The sequence below is a fragment of the Coturnix japonica genome, chromosome 1, assembly GCF_054131305.1.
Source record: "Coturnix japonica strain WE chromosome 1, WE-NBRP24, whole genome shotgun sequence".
In the NCBI taxonomy this organism is placed as follows: Eukaryota; Metazoa; Chordata; class Aves; order Galliformes; family Phasianidae; genus Coturnix; species Coturnix japonica.
In genome coordinates, this window is record NC_140663.1 from 170,446,372 (window position 1) to 170,461,036 (window position 14,665).

Below are 14,665 nucleotides of genomic sequence, written 5' to 3' on the forward strand. Positions count from 1 at the left end.
AGCTTTGATTGCTTTCCTTCCATAAATAAATCAGCAAAAGAGCAAAGAATTTTTTATGCCAAACATAAGTCATCCACCTGACTGGAACCAACTTTTGGCAAGAAATGTGAAGGTGCATAGTATGAAGAATTCATGAGGAACCTTTCAAAAGAAGACGTGAAAGCAAAAGCTTATGCTCCATCAGTTTGTGGAAAAGGACTATTTGACATGGCAGCCTGTGATGCCAGGAAATGAGAGATGACTACCCAGAATATCTATTCTTACCTGTTACTGTTATTGCTCTTCAAAAATAAAATTGAGGAAGTTGCAAGGTGTCTCTCTTTCATTTCATGAGAAAGGTAATCAAGTTTGGGTTGTTTTCTCCTAAGTCTACAAAGCATACTGTATTTATTTTCTTTGAAAGTCAAAGGGTGTTTGGCATGATATAAAATAGGAACAAATTGTTTGTGCTGGGATTTGCATACATCATTACCATATTTCCTAATTATTTCTGGAACTATTTGCATAATGAAAAAGGGAATAGTTTCTTCTCAACAACAGTAAATATAAAATTGTGCATGTCACTCCTCCAAAGAGAAGATTTAATTGTTCTATTCTTAAATATAACATTTCAACTTTCAGAAATAGCTAAACAAAAAGTAGAATGAAAAACTAAACAAGATCAGAATACAACATGACTCCTCTTTGAGGACACGAAGGATTCATATACTAGCATCAATTTGTCATGTATGTATACATTTATCTCTAATTTATGGACAGATAAGTGAAAAGGAATACAGACACATTTACCTTTGCAGGTAAACTGCCTTTGTGGCCAGATAAGTTCCTTGGTGATCTCTCAAGAAAGTAGATGTTTCTGCAATTTTTACATTTTCTTTTTACTACTAACGAGAAATGTTTGACCTGAAAATGTGGTGACGATTGGTATTTTGTACTGATACTTCATCCTACCCTCACTTAGATGAAAGAAACCTTTTCTTGATCACATATCTGTCTTTTTTTAAAGGCCATGAGATTCACTCCTAGGTTTTAATGGCAGGAAACTTACTTACTTGTTAGTGTTTGTTAGAAACCCAATACATTGAGGCAGAAGCCAGAATATAAAATATCAATTACACAAAACCTCTAGATACATTTGAATCCTTTTCACACTCGGTACCTAAATATATGGGAAGGATAAACCCATGTTTTTAGTGCTGTGTTTGGAGCCACAGGCCTTGAGATCAGTTCCCATCTCAGGCAGGAGACTGTTATACAGTACCAAGCAAATTACTCTGGGAGTAGTTATGGCTCAAAATGTGCTGTTAAGCTACATGTAGGAAAACTAGCTCTGAACAAGTTTGTGTCTTCAGACCAATGCCATGCAGAGGAAGTAGCCTCAGTGGTGAAATCAGAAGAGTAGTGTCACTCTGAAGGTACATTCCAACTAATAAAACTCTAATTAGCTCTGATTAAAGCTGCATAGCCCAGCTGCTAATCATACTTCTTTTGATTCCTTTGATTGGCCTTTAGGGTTGCAAGTGAACACTGTCAGCTCATCAACCATCACTCCCAGTCTTTTTCCTCAGGGCTGCTCTCAATCTGTTCTCTGCCTTGCTGGTGTTCATGCCTGGAATTGCCCCGACATGGGCAGGACCTTGAAATTTCTGAACTTTGCACAGGCCCACTGCTCAGGCCTGTCAAGGTCTATCTGAATGGCATCCCTTACCTCTGTTGGGTCAGTCGTACCACACAGCTTGGCATCATTCATAAACTTGCCGAGGGTGTTCTCTACTCCAATGTTCAGGTTGCTGAGACAGATGTCAGAGTGGCAGTCCATGTGGTTTCATAGTTTGTCGTCTGTGAAACAGTGGTAGATCTTCCCTTCCTCACAGGATGGTTTCACAGCTTAATGTCTATGATGTATGTAGTGATTGAAGGCAATTTGAATGGACAGAAGTAACAGACCACAGGATCTCAGAAAACCACACAAATCTCCAAATAAATTCTAATGCCTATTGTCAACATTTGTTATCACTTGCACTGCAAATTACTTCCTTCTCAAAACAACAAAGATCACTAAATTAACTGATTGCCCTTATCACTATAGATGATGATTCTTTTTCCCCTCATTGCTTTGTGTTGTAGAACACTTCATTGTTTTACAGACTATGGAAAGATGGAGGAAAGAAATACTTGGAGGGGAGGATGTTGATAAGATTCATGTATAGAGAGGATTCTGAAAATGCTTAATGCATAAAATTTCAAAGAAAAATGAAATGGAGAGGACCATGGAGAGGATGATCAAAATTCAGCTAATGGGAAACATCAACAATGTTAGCATATATAGGTATATATAGCATATATATGGGTATATTTCTGCTAGATGATATAAAGAGTCAGAATGAAACTCAGAGATAATTTTTGTTGAAGAAGAGCTGTTGAACAAGTCAAGGATCATAATTTCTCCATGAGCACTGGGTATGTACAGAAATGATGGGAAGAAAAATTCCTTGATAAATGTGAATTAATCGAGATTTTTAAATTGATAAGAAAACCCAAAGAGAGAGAATGAGAAAGGAATTGGTAACATGGAAAAGGGAAAAGAAAGAAAGATTGAAAAGGGAAAAAATAAGAGGAAAATTGGAAAGAAAAGGGGAAAAAACAGTGAAATAAGGAAATTCCTAACCTCTAGGGAAACCAAAAATGTTCTGCCTGTCAGATTCTCAAGAAGTGCTATTAAAACTCTGTAGTATTCCAGATTAACTTAGCTTAATTAATTTTCTCTTCTAAGTTTTGTAAAGAAAGGTCTATTTAAAAGACATAGACATTAAAGGGGCTGCTTTCAGACTTGTTCTGGTTAGTAATTTCATGACATACCCAACTAAGCAGATATGAAACCAGAAAGCAAGCAAATGGAGAGAGAAAGCACTAGGAAAGAAAGCGCAGCAAGAAAGCAAGAAGCATACCAAAAAAAGGAGATGTAAGAGAGAGTGAACAGAGCTGAAAACCTGTATGATCTTACCTCAAAATCAGAAGTGATCGACACAGAAATAATTCTGTCAATTAAGATTTCTAGATTCCTACATTAATAGATATAGATTCCAAAATTAAATTCCTTTGAGAGAAGTTTAAAATAATAATAATAATAATAAAAAATACTTCAATGCTTTGCTTTTTAATTTAAATGAAATTCTGCTATGTGATACCACATTATTTTGAAAATTCTCTTGCAAATACAAATCAATGAAAGAGTCCCAGAGTGCATCCTTACCTTGTGTATGTTGTTATGCAAATTTATCTCTGTTCATATCAGCTAAAGAACCATTCTATGGTTTGGTTTTAATTAGCAACTGCATTCTTCAGAATTCTTTTGTCTAGACAAGGCAACTTGGAGCATCATAATTTGCTTTTTTTTCAATTGTTTTATACTTCTTGCTTCCAGCGTGGTCAGGACCAAGTATTGAAAAAGCTGAATTCCTCTTAGTATGCTGTCAATTTCAATAACAAACTGCAGAGGAGGGGATCAAAAACTATAAGCTGTGAGGAACTGACTATCTAGCGATCAAGTACACACGCCTTTTATTTTTCTCCTTGCATTTTGCATGAAAACAAAAAAGGTGATAAAAAGAAATCCCCTTTTCCCAACTACAAAAATGCCACTAAACAAAAGCAATACCTATAAAATATTAGAAATCCCACCTGGATTTCACAAAATTTCACTGTGTTTTGTAAAATGTTACATATAAACAATATTATATAGCGTTTAGACAAATCCTTCCAGTAACTGTTCTTGCTACATTTCAATAAAGTGGAACCACTGCACTCATTCAAATCCCTCCAACTACCATGAGGTCTTTTATAGAAGACCCAGGCATGTTCTATGTATTTTCTGGTAGCTTTGGTGATTTACTCAAGGATGGACTTTACAGAAGAACATGAGATCAAAGTCTGTGCCTCCTGCCATGAAGGAATATGATGTGTTACATGTATAAGTCTCTCAAGGAGACAGAATTACCTGGAGTGTGCTCCAGGACAGGATGTGTTTAAAGTATGTGTTAAACTGAGGTCAGAGCCCTGACTTGTTTTTCAGTCGAATCCTGACATTCCTGATCCTAGTTCATATCTGAATACTTCTGCCAACCTTCCTTGCTTTACTTCCACCACACACGGCCAGTGGGAGATAAATCACAGCTGTCAGGAAGGTTAGGAAGCTGTTCTTAATTGCCTGGCCATGTAGCTGCCAGAGCTGCCTAGGCTTGTTTCCTTAAAGCAGAAGGGAAGAAAGGATTTCTTAGTGGAGTTTTATTGTCCTACTTTACACTGACCAGCAGATGCTATCATCAGTTTCTGATGGCAGCTGATGGTACAGGCACCTAGCAAAAATAAAAAGCTGTGTCTTAATGTTCACAGAATCAGAGAATCACAGGACTGCAGGAGTTGGAGGGAATCATTAAATTCAGCCCCCTTGTCAAAGCAGATTCCCTACAGTAGCTTGCATAGAAAAATGCCCAGGTGGTCTTGAACAACTCCAGAGAAGGATATTTCTTAATCTCTCTGGGCAGCCTCTTTCAGTGCTTTGTCACCCTTTGTCACTTTATAGAAGTTAGTGTGGAACTTCATGTATTCTGCTTTTTGTCACTGCACACCACTGAAAAGAGCCTGGCCTCATCCACTTGACTCCAGCACTTTAGATATTTATAAACAGTGATGAGATCACTTCTCAGTCTTTTTTTCCCTAGCCTGAACAGTACAGGAGATGCTCCAGGCCCATCATCATCTTTGTGCCCTACTGCTGGACTCTCTCCAGAAGATCCCTGTCTTTTTTGGACTGGGGAGCTCAGAACTGTACAAGGTATCCCAAATGTGGCCTCACCAGTGCAGAGAAGAGAGAGAAGATCATCTTGCTCATCTGGCTGGCCACACTCATTTTAATGCAGCCCAGGACACCAGTGGCCTTCTTGCTCACAAGGCCACACTGCTTTATGGCAATCTGTGATCCAACAGGACACCCAGGTCCTTCTCTGCAGAGCTCTTTTCCAGCACACCACCCCTAATCTGTACTGATGCATGTTATTCCTTATCAGGTGCAAGACCCTACACTTGCACTTGTTAAATCTGAACAGGCTCCTCTCTGCCCAACTCACTGAAGACAAGAAGAGCAAAGATTCCTGTCCCATCCAGGCAGGCAAGATTGTCTTAGCAGAAACCCACCCTTGAGTGTGGACATGTTGGGAAAAGCAGATGCACAGCAGAAGCGCTGCAGATACCAACAGCTGCTACACAGGTTGCTGCTTTGTAACTGGAAGGCAGGGTGCTCTTCTCAGGCCTGCCGATGTGACTAAAAAGGCAGAATGCAGCCCGGGCAGGCAAAATGTGAAAAATTGTTCCAAATCAACATGTAGTCTTCTGCCCAGACTAGAGAAAAGGTTAGAGAGAATAAATCATGGTGAAAAGAAATTATTTTCTCTCAAAGAGAAAATAAATCATATGACCAGTGTTGGGTGTATCACTTAATATATGACTGCTAAGTGCACAGAAATTGCAATATGAGGAAAAGGAGCCTGACTAGACTGAAAAGAATGTTGCAGCAGACACAGGTTAAGAAATGGAAAATAAATACAACAAACAAATCTGGTGCATTTCTTTGATACAAGCAGTAGATGTCAGGTGACAGCTTTGTGGTGCTGAGTGATATGGTTTAGTGGGCATTCTGGTAATAGGTTGACAGTTTGACTAGATGATCTCAGTGGTCTTTTCCAACCTTACTAAGTCTTTGATTATGTAATTTAACTGGTGTTTTGTCATCTCTCATGCACCTTCTGGGCCCCTTTCAAAGGGGCTTAGTGACTACTTGCAGACAAGGCAGTACAGAGAACCTGTTTCCCATAGTCTGCATATCCTCCCACTTTGTCTCTTTCCCAGGTAAAAACTTTTAGGCAAAAGTCTGAGAACTGCAGGAAACAGAAGATTTGGGTTTAATATCAACCTCTGCCTGAGGCTGTTGATACCATCATTCAGCAGAGCACCAGAAATCTTGAGCTACATTACAAGTGGGGCCTCCAGAGTTCCAGCCTAGAGGGCAACTAAATGGGCTTTCTAGGACTTAAATCCAACACATGTGCAGATCCATACTGCTAGCAAGTCCTATTTTTGTACCTGAACCATGGTTTGAGTCTGACCTTTTTTTAATAGATATGACATCGTTTGTCTCCACACTTTGTTCTAACTGTCAGGAGGAGTTAATTGCAATCCATATGCTGAAGTTCACTTCTACAGAATCTAAATCCAATTATAGCTCTGAAATTTGCTTCATTTCATTATTGGAGAATAGAAGTCCAATAGGAGCCCATGAAAGAGGAACATGTTTTCAGCAAATTCTTTCTCCCTTGTTGCTCAGAAATGGGAGTAGCTGCTTTAGTCAGTGATTGGAGGATTTTCTGAAGTTTATGTTTCACTGAGTTTCTTCTAGAGCATAAGTATGAAACTTAATGTGGTCTTTCAGAGTGACTGATTTTTTTATCCTTCAGTTTTCATGCCAAACTTTTAGCTACTGTTGATTGTGTTTCTGATGATGGACTATTATTCTCCATGGAGTTTGAAGTAACCTCATTGTAACACTTATTAATAGCATGTAGCTCTCTAGTATCTTATCCTCAGTTCCTTCAAATCAACACCTGCTTCTGAGTAGGTCTGAGAGATATGTGAAGAATTTATACATACATATATATATATATATATATATATAGTATATATTATGTGTATAATATGCATAGATAGATAGATAGATAGATAGATAGATAGATAGATAGATAGATAGATAGATAGATAGATAGACTCTTCATATGACACTAGTATTACTTGTTAAAAGCAGGGAACAGGAAGAGTGTAACGTCATGCAGTTGTTTGCAACAAGGTTTACAATGAATGTAAGGTATCCTGTTGAATCCTGTGCAGATCTACTGTGAAAATTTACTTGATTAAGCCTTAGAACCTTCAGTGTAATATGAGAGCTTCATGCTCCACAAAGTAAATTAGTATAATGCCCTTGAATTTCAGTTATTTCAGTGAAACATTAGCAGCAATCCAGCAATGTCCCTCAGATACAAATGAAAGCTACATTTTTTTTTCACAATTGAATTATATACCTACACCCAAGAGAAGAGTACGGCCTGTTAATACTTTATTATTATTATTGATTCATGAGCCAGGAAGATCATATTTTCGCTTTTAGCTTCCAAGGTGAATTTACTGTGGCAGTGGTTAGAAAAAATCATCATTTCACTTGTCTTCTGACCAGATCTGATATAACATCAATAAGACAAAGTAAGCAGTGCACTCTGCAGTGCTGTTCTTTCTCTACAGACTCACTTTTTAGCATACATATTTTAGAAATGTTTTGTTTTCTGATTTATACCAATCAGCCATGGCATCTAAAACTAGAAGTAATGTCTTGTATGCTCAGTAAATATTTGTCCAATAGTTGCAGAATGTCTGAATCACAGTCTTGGAAATCTAGATAGATTCCAATTCATTTCATTTCATCACTTATCTTTCAATTCAAAATGTCTTACTGTTGATACATGAACAGTCATAGACGTCAGTCTACCCAACCCCATAGAGCAAAAGAGCAAAAGAGCAAAAGAGCAGTTTTTTGACAGCTAATGCTTGACCAGAAAACTGGAAAATAATCTCAGCTTTTGTAGAAGGTGGGTGGGAACACTCAAAACATGAAACTAAGTGGACATAGTTTTATGTAGGAATAATGCCACTGTTTAGATATTTTTCACCTACAGAACTGCTTTATATGTTTGTATGATTTCACCCATTATTTGTAATTTCTCAGCTGAGGACTGGGCTGCAAACCTGTGCATAGGGCATGATGGAATTCCAGACAAAATAGGACCATGATAGTTCTATGAGGATAGAAAAGATGGATCCTCAGCATATTTGCCTGTGATGTCTTAGTCTTGAATTGGGTAAGCAGTATCATTAGTTTGAATTCTCACCTTTTTTCTTCGAAGTAATCAGAGGACCTACTCCCTGCTGTGTGGAGCACTGGAGCAGGCTGCCCAGGGGGGTGGTGTGTGCCCCTAGAGACACTCAAATCAGTCTGAACAGGGCTCTGAGCAGCCTGATCTACCTCTAGGTGTCCATGATCACTGCAGAGGAGTTGGTGTAGATGGCCTTTTCAGGTCCCTTCCATCTCAAATGATTTTATGAGTCTATGATTCTACTGGACTTTTGAATAGAGCAACACTGACCTCAGCAGACCTGCACTATAATCAAAATTCTATCTCTCTCTCTGCAGTGATTTTTATCACCTGAAGGGTAGAAAAATTCTCTTACAGCTTCTAACCAAGTTATACATTAAGTGATGATCTTCATTTCTTAGCACAGAAAAAGCAAGTTTGGCCTATATTATTATTATGAGCAGCATTAGCCAAAAAGAGGATCAAAGATACTCAAAAGAATATGTAAAAAATAAAATAATAATAATGAAAAGAATCAAAGTATCTGGGATTATTTTATACTCTTGAGACAATCACTGGGGAAGAAAGGTAGTGTCAATTATTTGAAACAATTCCAGCATCCTGACAGCTAAGTGAGGAACACTAGAAACACCAAAGAACTGCAGACTGACCAATATTAATTAATAAAACAGTCAAAACTTTTTGTAAATGCTCAAGGGATTTCCTGAGAAAAATAATCCAAGATTATTGTATGTAACTTGGAAAGTGTGCTAAAGCAGATTAGAATCTGTAAAGCCAACAAAATTCAGCTGCCCTAAAAGGCAATAATGAACAGCATACTTCTGTACCACTTCATCCAAATATGGTCACCGGACTTTAGGAAAAGCATAGATGAGATTACAGAACTCACTGGGGGCAAAATAAACAGCAGTAAAGTATAAATGGAGGTGTCACAAACGTTGGAATTGCTTAGCTGCCTAAGAGCTTAAGGGGAGTATACTGAGAAAAATATGAAGGACATATTGCACAGGAAACAGCACAGTTAAACTAAATTGTGAGTTTAGAATAAAATATACATACTTCTACATTGAGCAATTTAGGTTTTATTGTTGAAGGAGGTATTTGATTTAAATACTTTGGCATAAATTTTGAAGGGCTGGAAAACTTTTATGACCACTAATAAGATTCGTCATTATGTATGTTGCCATTACGATAAGGATAATCAACTCTCATGCTATTGAGCATAAAGTTATCACCTGTGGCAATTTTTTTGCTAGTCATTAGGTGTCCATTATGATTTTTCTCACTTGTTTTTGCTAGGCAGTTTAGTGAAGCATCCTCCAACCCACAGATCATTTCCTACTGCTTCAAAGAGACTACATCAGGCTTCCTAGGGGTGATGTTTGGTTAGGTGACTCTTACCCTGGTAGAGTGTAAACTCTTCTTCTGGGGATGAGGGAGTTTCTTTTAATATGGATGACAAAATGAATAATAGGGTGTCAGTATAATTAGTTTGGCAGAGTAGCTAATACTGTCTTTATGCATTCATTTAATAGATTAAATAAGTCTCAGGATTTGCATAGTGCTGGGTGACTATACATAGACAATATTGATCAGTTTGTGTTGCTTCAGTAGAATAATCTTAATTGGGCAGAATATATTTATCTGAAATCAATATCTTACTGGCAATAAAAATTTAATTGTGGGGAAAAAAAGGAAAAAAAAAAAAAAAAGAACTGACAAAAGCTTAATGCATCATTTTGATAGCAGAACCTCAGGAACTGTGAAGAAGTAAAAACATGGAAGTTGAGGAACAGTCAGTGTTAAATAATTCACTACCCCTTGCTGAATATTTTCTGCTGTATAATACATAAAAGGTTATGTCAAATTCATTATTTCTGCTTTATTTCTGCTGATTCATTGTAAGTCGTGGTTAAGCCGATTCTGGCCTAATAATTCTTTGATAATCATACTTAAATAAACCTTGTAAACTTCCATATGTTTTCAGAGAAGGAAGCTTTTTAGACTTGTTCATTCCACTTGAGGTGGAAGGAACTACATTCCAGACAAAAAACAAACAAACAAACAAACAAACAAAAACTTTTGAAGTGCTTAGATCGAACATACAGGTCACCAAATTGGCTGGGAGTGTGGATCTGCCTGGGGGTAGCAAGGCCCTACAGAGGGATCTGGACAGGCTGGAGAGCTGGGTTGAAGCCAATGAGATGAGGTTCAAAAAGACCAAATGCCGCATCCTGCACTTTGGCCACAAGAACCCCGGGCGACGCTACAGGCTTGGGGTAGAGTCTCTGGAAGACTGTGTAGAGGACCTGGGGGTATTCATAGAATCATAGAATCACAGTGTTGGAAAGAATATACAAGATCATTTAGTCCAGCCATCCTCCCTTTGCCATACCTACAGAAAACCACTAAACCATATCTCATAGCTCCCTATCCAGAAGCCTCTTGAGCACTGTCAGGGATGGCAACTCCACCACCTCCCTGGGCAGGCCATTCCAGTGCCTGACCACCCTCTGAGAGAAAAAGTTCCTTCTTATGTTCAGTCTAAACCTCATCTGATACACCTTGTGGACATTTCCTTGGGTCCTGTTTGTTGCCTGGGAGAGAAGGCCAAGCCCCTCCTCATCACAACCTCCCATCAGGAAGTTGTGTAACGTAATTATGAATTTCAAGTTATTGCTCTCTATAACTTCCTGACGGGAAGTTGTAGTGTGCTGGGGGTCGGCCACTTCTCTCATGTCATTAGCTTATTAGATTAGAGGGAATGGTTCCAAGCTGCAGCAGGGGAGATTCAGGCTGGACATTAGGAAATATTACTTCTCAAAAAGGGTGATCAGGCACTGGAATGGACTGCCCAGGGAGGTGGTGGAGTCACTGACCCTGGGGGTGTGCAAGGAATGGTTAGATGTTGTGTTGAAGGATGTGGTTTAATGGAAGCTATTGGTAACAGGTGAACGGTTGGACTGGATTATCTTTTAGGACTTTTCTAACCTTGGTGATTCCATGACTCTGTGATTCTATCACTCTATGATTCTATGTAAACTTATGAGAAAAAAAGGCCATATTCACCATATTTTTTTTTTAAATTTGTCTGTTTAACTTGATAGAAAATAATTAAAATAGATTTTTAAAAGAATAAATATGCTTCCAGAAATACAGAAACAAAAGGCTTAAAATAAATTTATTACCATATCTCAAAGGATCATAAAATTTATAGAAGTGGCAGATTTGCTTAGACAAGTGTAAGCAATTGTATTTTAAGGATTTGATCTACACTAAACTTAGATTTCAATCTTTGACCTCTTAAAATTTTAAAATTTATGAAAAGCTGGGAAAGCCAACACATAAATTACTTTTTTTAACTAGCTTTAAAAACCTTCACTCTCTCTCTTTTTTTCCAAACAGAACCAACTGAAGTAATAAAAGACCTGGAGATTTGATTATTTGGTTCTCATTGTGTCTGTTGATGACAGTGTGCATAAAATAAAACCTGAAAGGCCACCTGTGACATCCTCTGACTTGACTTTTGAAAATTATCCAGGACTTCTAGGAGATCTGAGATATGGATATTTTTTAATAGAATAAAGTTTCACTTCCATATAAATTTGTCTGTCCCTTTTTTTTTTTTTTTTTGAGGTATATTGAGTTCCTACTTCCTCTTTATTCCTGTGCTCTCTCTTCTATATGTGGATGTCACGATGTGGAATGACATGTTATCTAATGTGGCATCCAAATTTGACAGGTATGCCAAATTTCTCAGGGAGGAGTTGGTTTGTTTAACTACGTGTAGCATGCCCATCTCATCCTTCTGCTATAAGACAGGGCTTCTGTAGCTCTTGTGCCACCAAACCCTTGTGGGTGTCCTGGATGCTAAATGACACCAGAGATCCAACAGAAAGCCTTCAGAGAGCAAAAACTAATGTTCACCCCAGGCTTCAGACAGGGCCGTGACTCAATGACATATTCACCTTTTTATAAACTTAAATGATTATTCACCCTAGGACAGCTTCTGACTCCACAAAGCCATCATGCTAGAATGAAAAAATATATCTTCCCTTTGTAAAGAAAGTCCTGCATTCAACAGTACCTGCTTGCTCTTAGATCTGAGGAGGAGCAGGTCATAGGAGCTTTGAATAAAGATTTACTTACAGAAAAAAATATTAGCAGAAAAAAAAAAGCTAACACAAAGCCAAGGTTAACTGAAACATATAATTAAACTTTCCATTTACTTTAATAAAATACAATATTGACTTTGCTCTTTAAAGTAGATTAGGTTGTTGACATTACAGCAGTATAATAAACAAACTGCTAAGCTTTTTACTAGCAGAACAGAAAATTAAAACTGGTTATGACAAGCCAAATAAAATGAGTTTATTCAGGGCTGTATAAATCATCAATAAGAATTCCTAATCACTTGCCTCCAAAAAGCTAGATTATTTGATCTGCAACAAAATTGGGGCTGTGTCAGCAAGTTGGATGCAAATCAAACAACATTCAGACATCTCAAAAATTCTGGAAATATGTGTCTGGAATACAGATGAAGGCCAGAAATTCAGTGAGGCCATCTTAGGGTTGTGGAAGAATAAATGAAAGCTGTTTTTTACTCAGAGATGTGGCTATTGAAACAGTATTCTCTCATCAGCTTGATGTATCACAGCTTAAACACCATTCCTGACTTTCTGCTTTTATTTTCTATGTACATTTTAACAAAGACTTTTCTTTGTATGATGCATGCATTTTATATATAGTACAGTACAAAACTAAACTGTTCATTTTCATGCATTCATATTGTATTGCCTTTTAATACAAAACCACATGGTTCCTAAAAAGTTGTACTATAATTTGGGGCTTGCCAACCATAATAGCATTCTTTGATGCATGTATTTCATATACAAAGTCTTATCATGATGTTTGTGATCAATAAAGATGTACAGTCAGGCATGGAGTGAATTTTTGAACTATTAATATTTTATTATGTAGTTCCCTAAGCCGTAGTCCACTCCCCTCTCAATAAAAATGCAATTTCTGTTTTTTTCCATACCATATAAATAAGGATGAACAGTAAAATAAAAATAACACTAAAACATGTGCTAAGAGATTTCTGAGATAACTGAAAATTATAATGCAGAATTTAGGTGCAATGTGAAACAACATATATACATGTAACTGAACATGGATCTATCAAAAGTTGTTCATAATACATGATTAAATGTGAGGAATGCACGTTCATGCAGAAGATATATACTTTTTTTTTTTTTCTTTTGTTACTACATTGTAATTTATTTTGAAAGTATTTGCCTAAAAATTTCTCTTGGTGGGATTGCTTTTCATCCTTTACTCACAGCTCACCAATTAATAATAATAATAATAATAATAATAATAATAATAATAATAATAATAACAATAATAACAATAATAATAATAACTTCTAAAAGTTCTTCTAGGAGCAAAAATCTTGAAGTAATCATATTGCTGTAGTCCTCCTTTTCATAGTCCAGTGATTCTGACCAGGCCATGAATGAATGATTTTAAGGAAAGAGAGGGGAGATTCAGATTAGATATCAGGAGGAAATTCTGTATTCAGAGGGCAGTGAAGTCTTGGCACAGCTGCCCAGAAAAGCTCTGTGTGACCCATCCCTGGAAGTGCTCAAGGCCAGGTCGGATGGGCCCTGGGTATCCTGAACTGCTGGGGTGCAACCAACCCATGGCAGGGTCATGGAACTGGATGGGCTTTGAGGTCCCTTCCAACCCAAACCATATTATGATTGTATGACTCATTCTATGACTGTATGATTGATTGATTCGATAATTCAAAGAATGGCACATCGACAAGATCAAAACTTCACAGGCTTCTCTTGCTTAGTGACTCCTTTTCATGTTAAAGTGGAAGAATAAAATAGAAATTAGGGCAAAATGGTTTATTGACTATAATATACACTGGTTGCTGATTAAGATTAGACAAAGAACAAAAAGAATACATGGAAGGAACATGGAAGACTAGACACACCTGAAGGAGGATTCTGTGACATTAGACTGCTAGATTCTTTAGCTTTTCTAAACAGAAAGAGTGCCTCTGAAGTTTTGGACTTTGGTAAATCCTTTCATTCAGTAAAACAAGAAAATATTATTTTAACTGGAAAAGATAGAAATTGCTGAGGTTAAAGTACAGGTGAAAGTGCAAATAACAATTAGTTGCATAATTGGCAATTAGTTGTCCATGAAAGGGAACTTGTTCATCTGGAGGAGAGTTGACAGCAAAGTTCATTGTAGTTTAGATTTGACTTCACCTTAAAATTATTATTATTGCGAACAATAAAAAACTATGAATGTGATAATAGCTGAGAGTTGGAGAACAGAAGACATCTCTTGTTCAGATAAAAGTCATAGTCTATCATGGTAAAAAACAGAACAAAACAAAACAAACAAACAAACAAAAAACATACAACATGAAAAGCTAGGGTAATCAGAGAGCTGAGGAGTCATCACAAATGACAGAGGACATGGAGGACAGTGAGTGGATGCTGTGATGTTACCATACAGACAGAGAGAGGGCATTCCAGGGTGCATCACCTGAAGAACTGCCCATGGAGAAAGTATGTTTATGCTGATTGCTGTGAACTCATTTATCATCCAAGAAAATGTATTTACTTTGGACCATGTGAGATCAGAGCTAATAGATTCACTGGGAATAG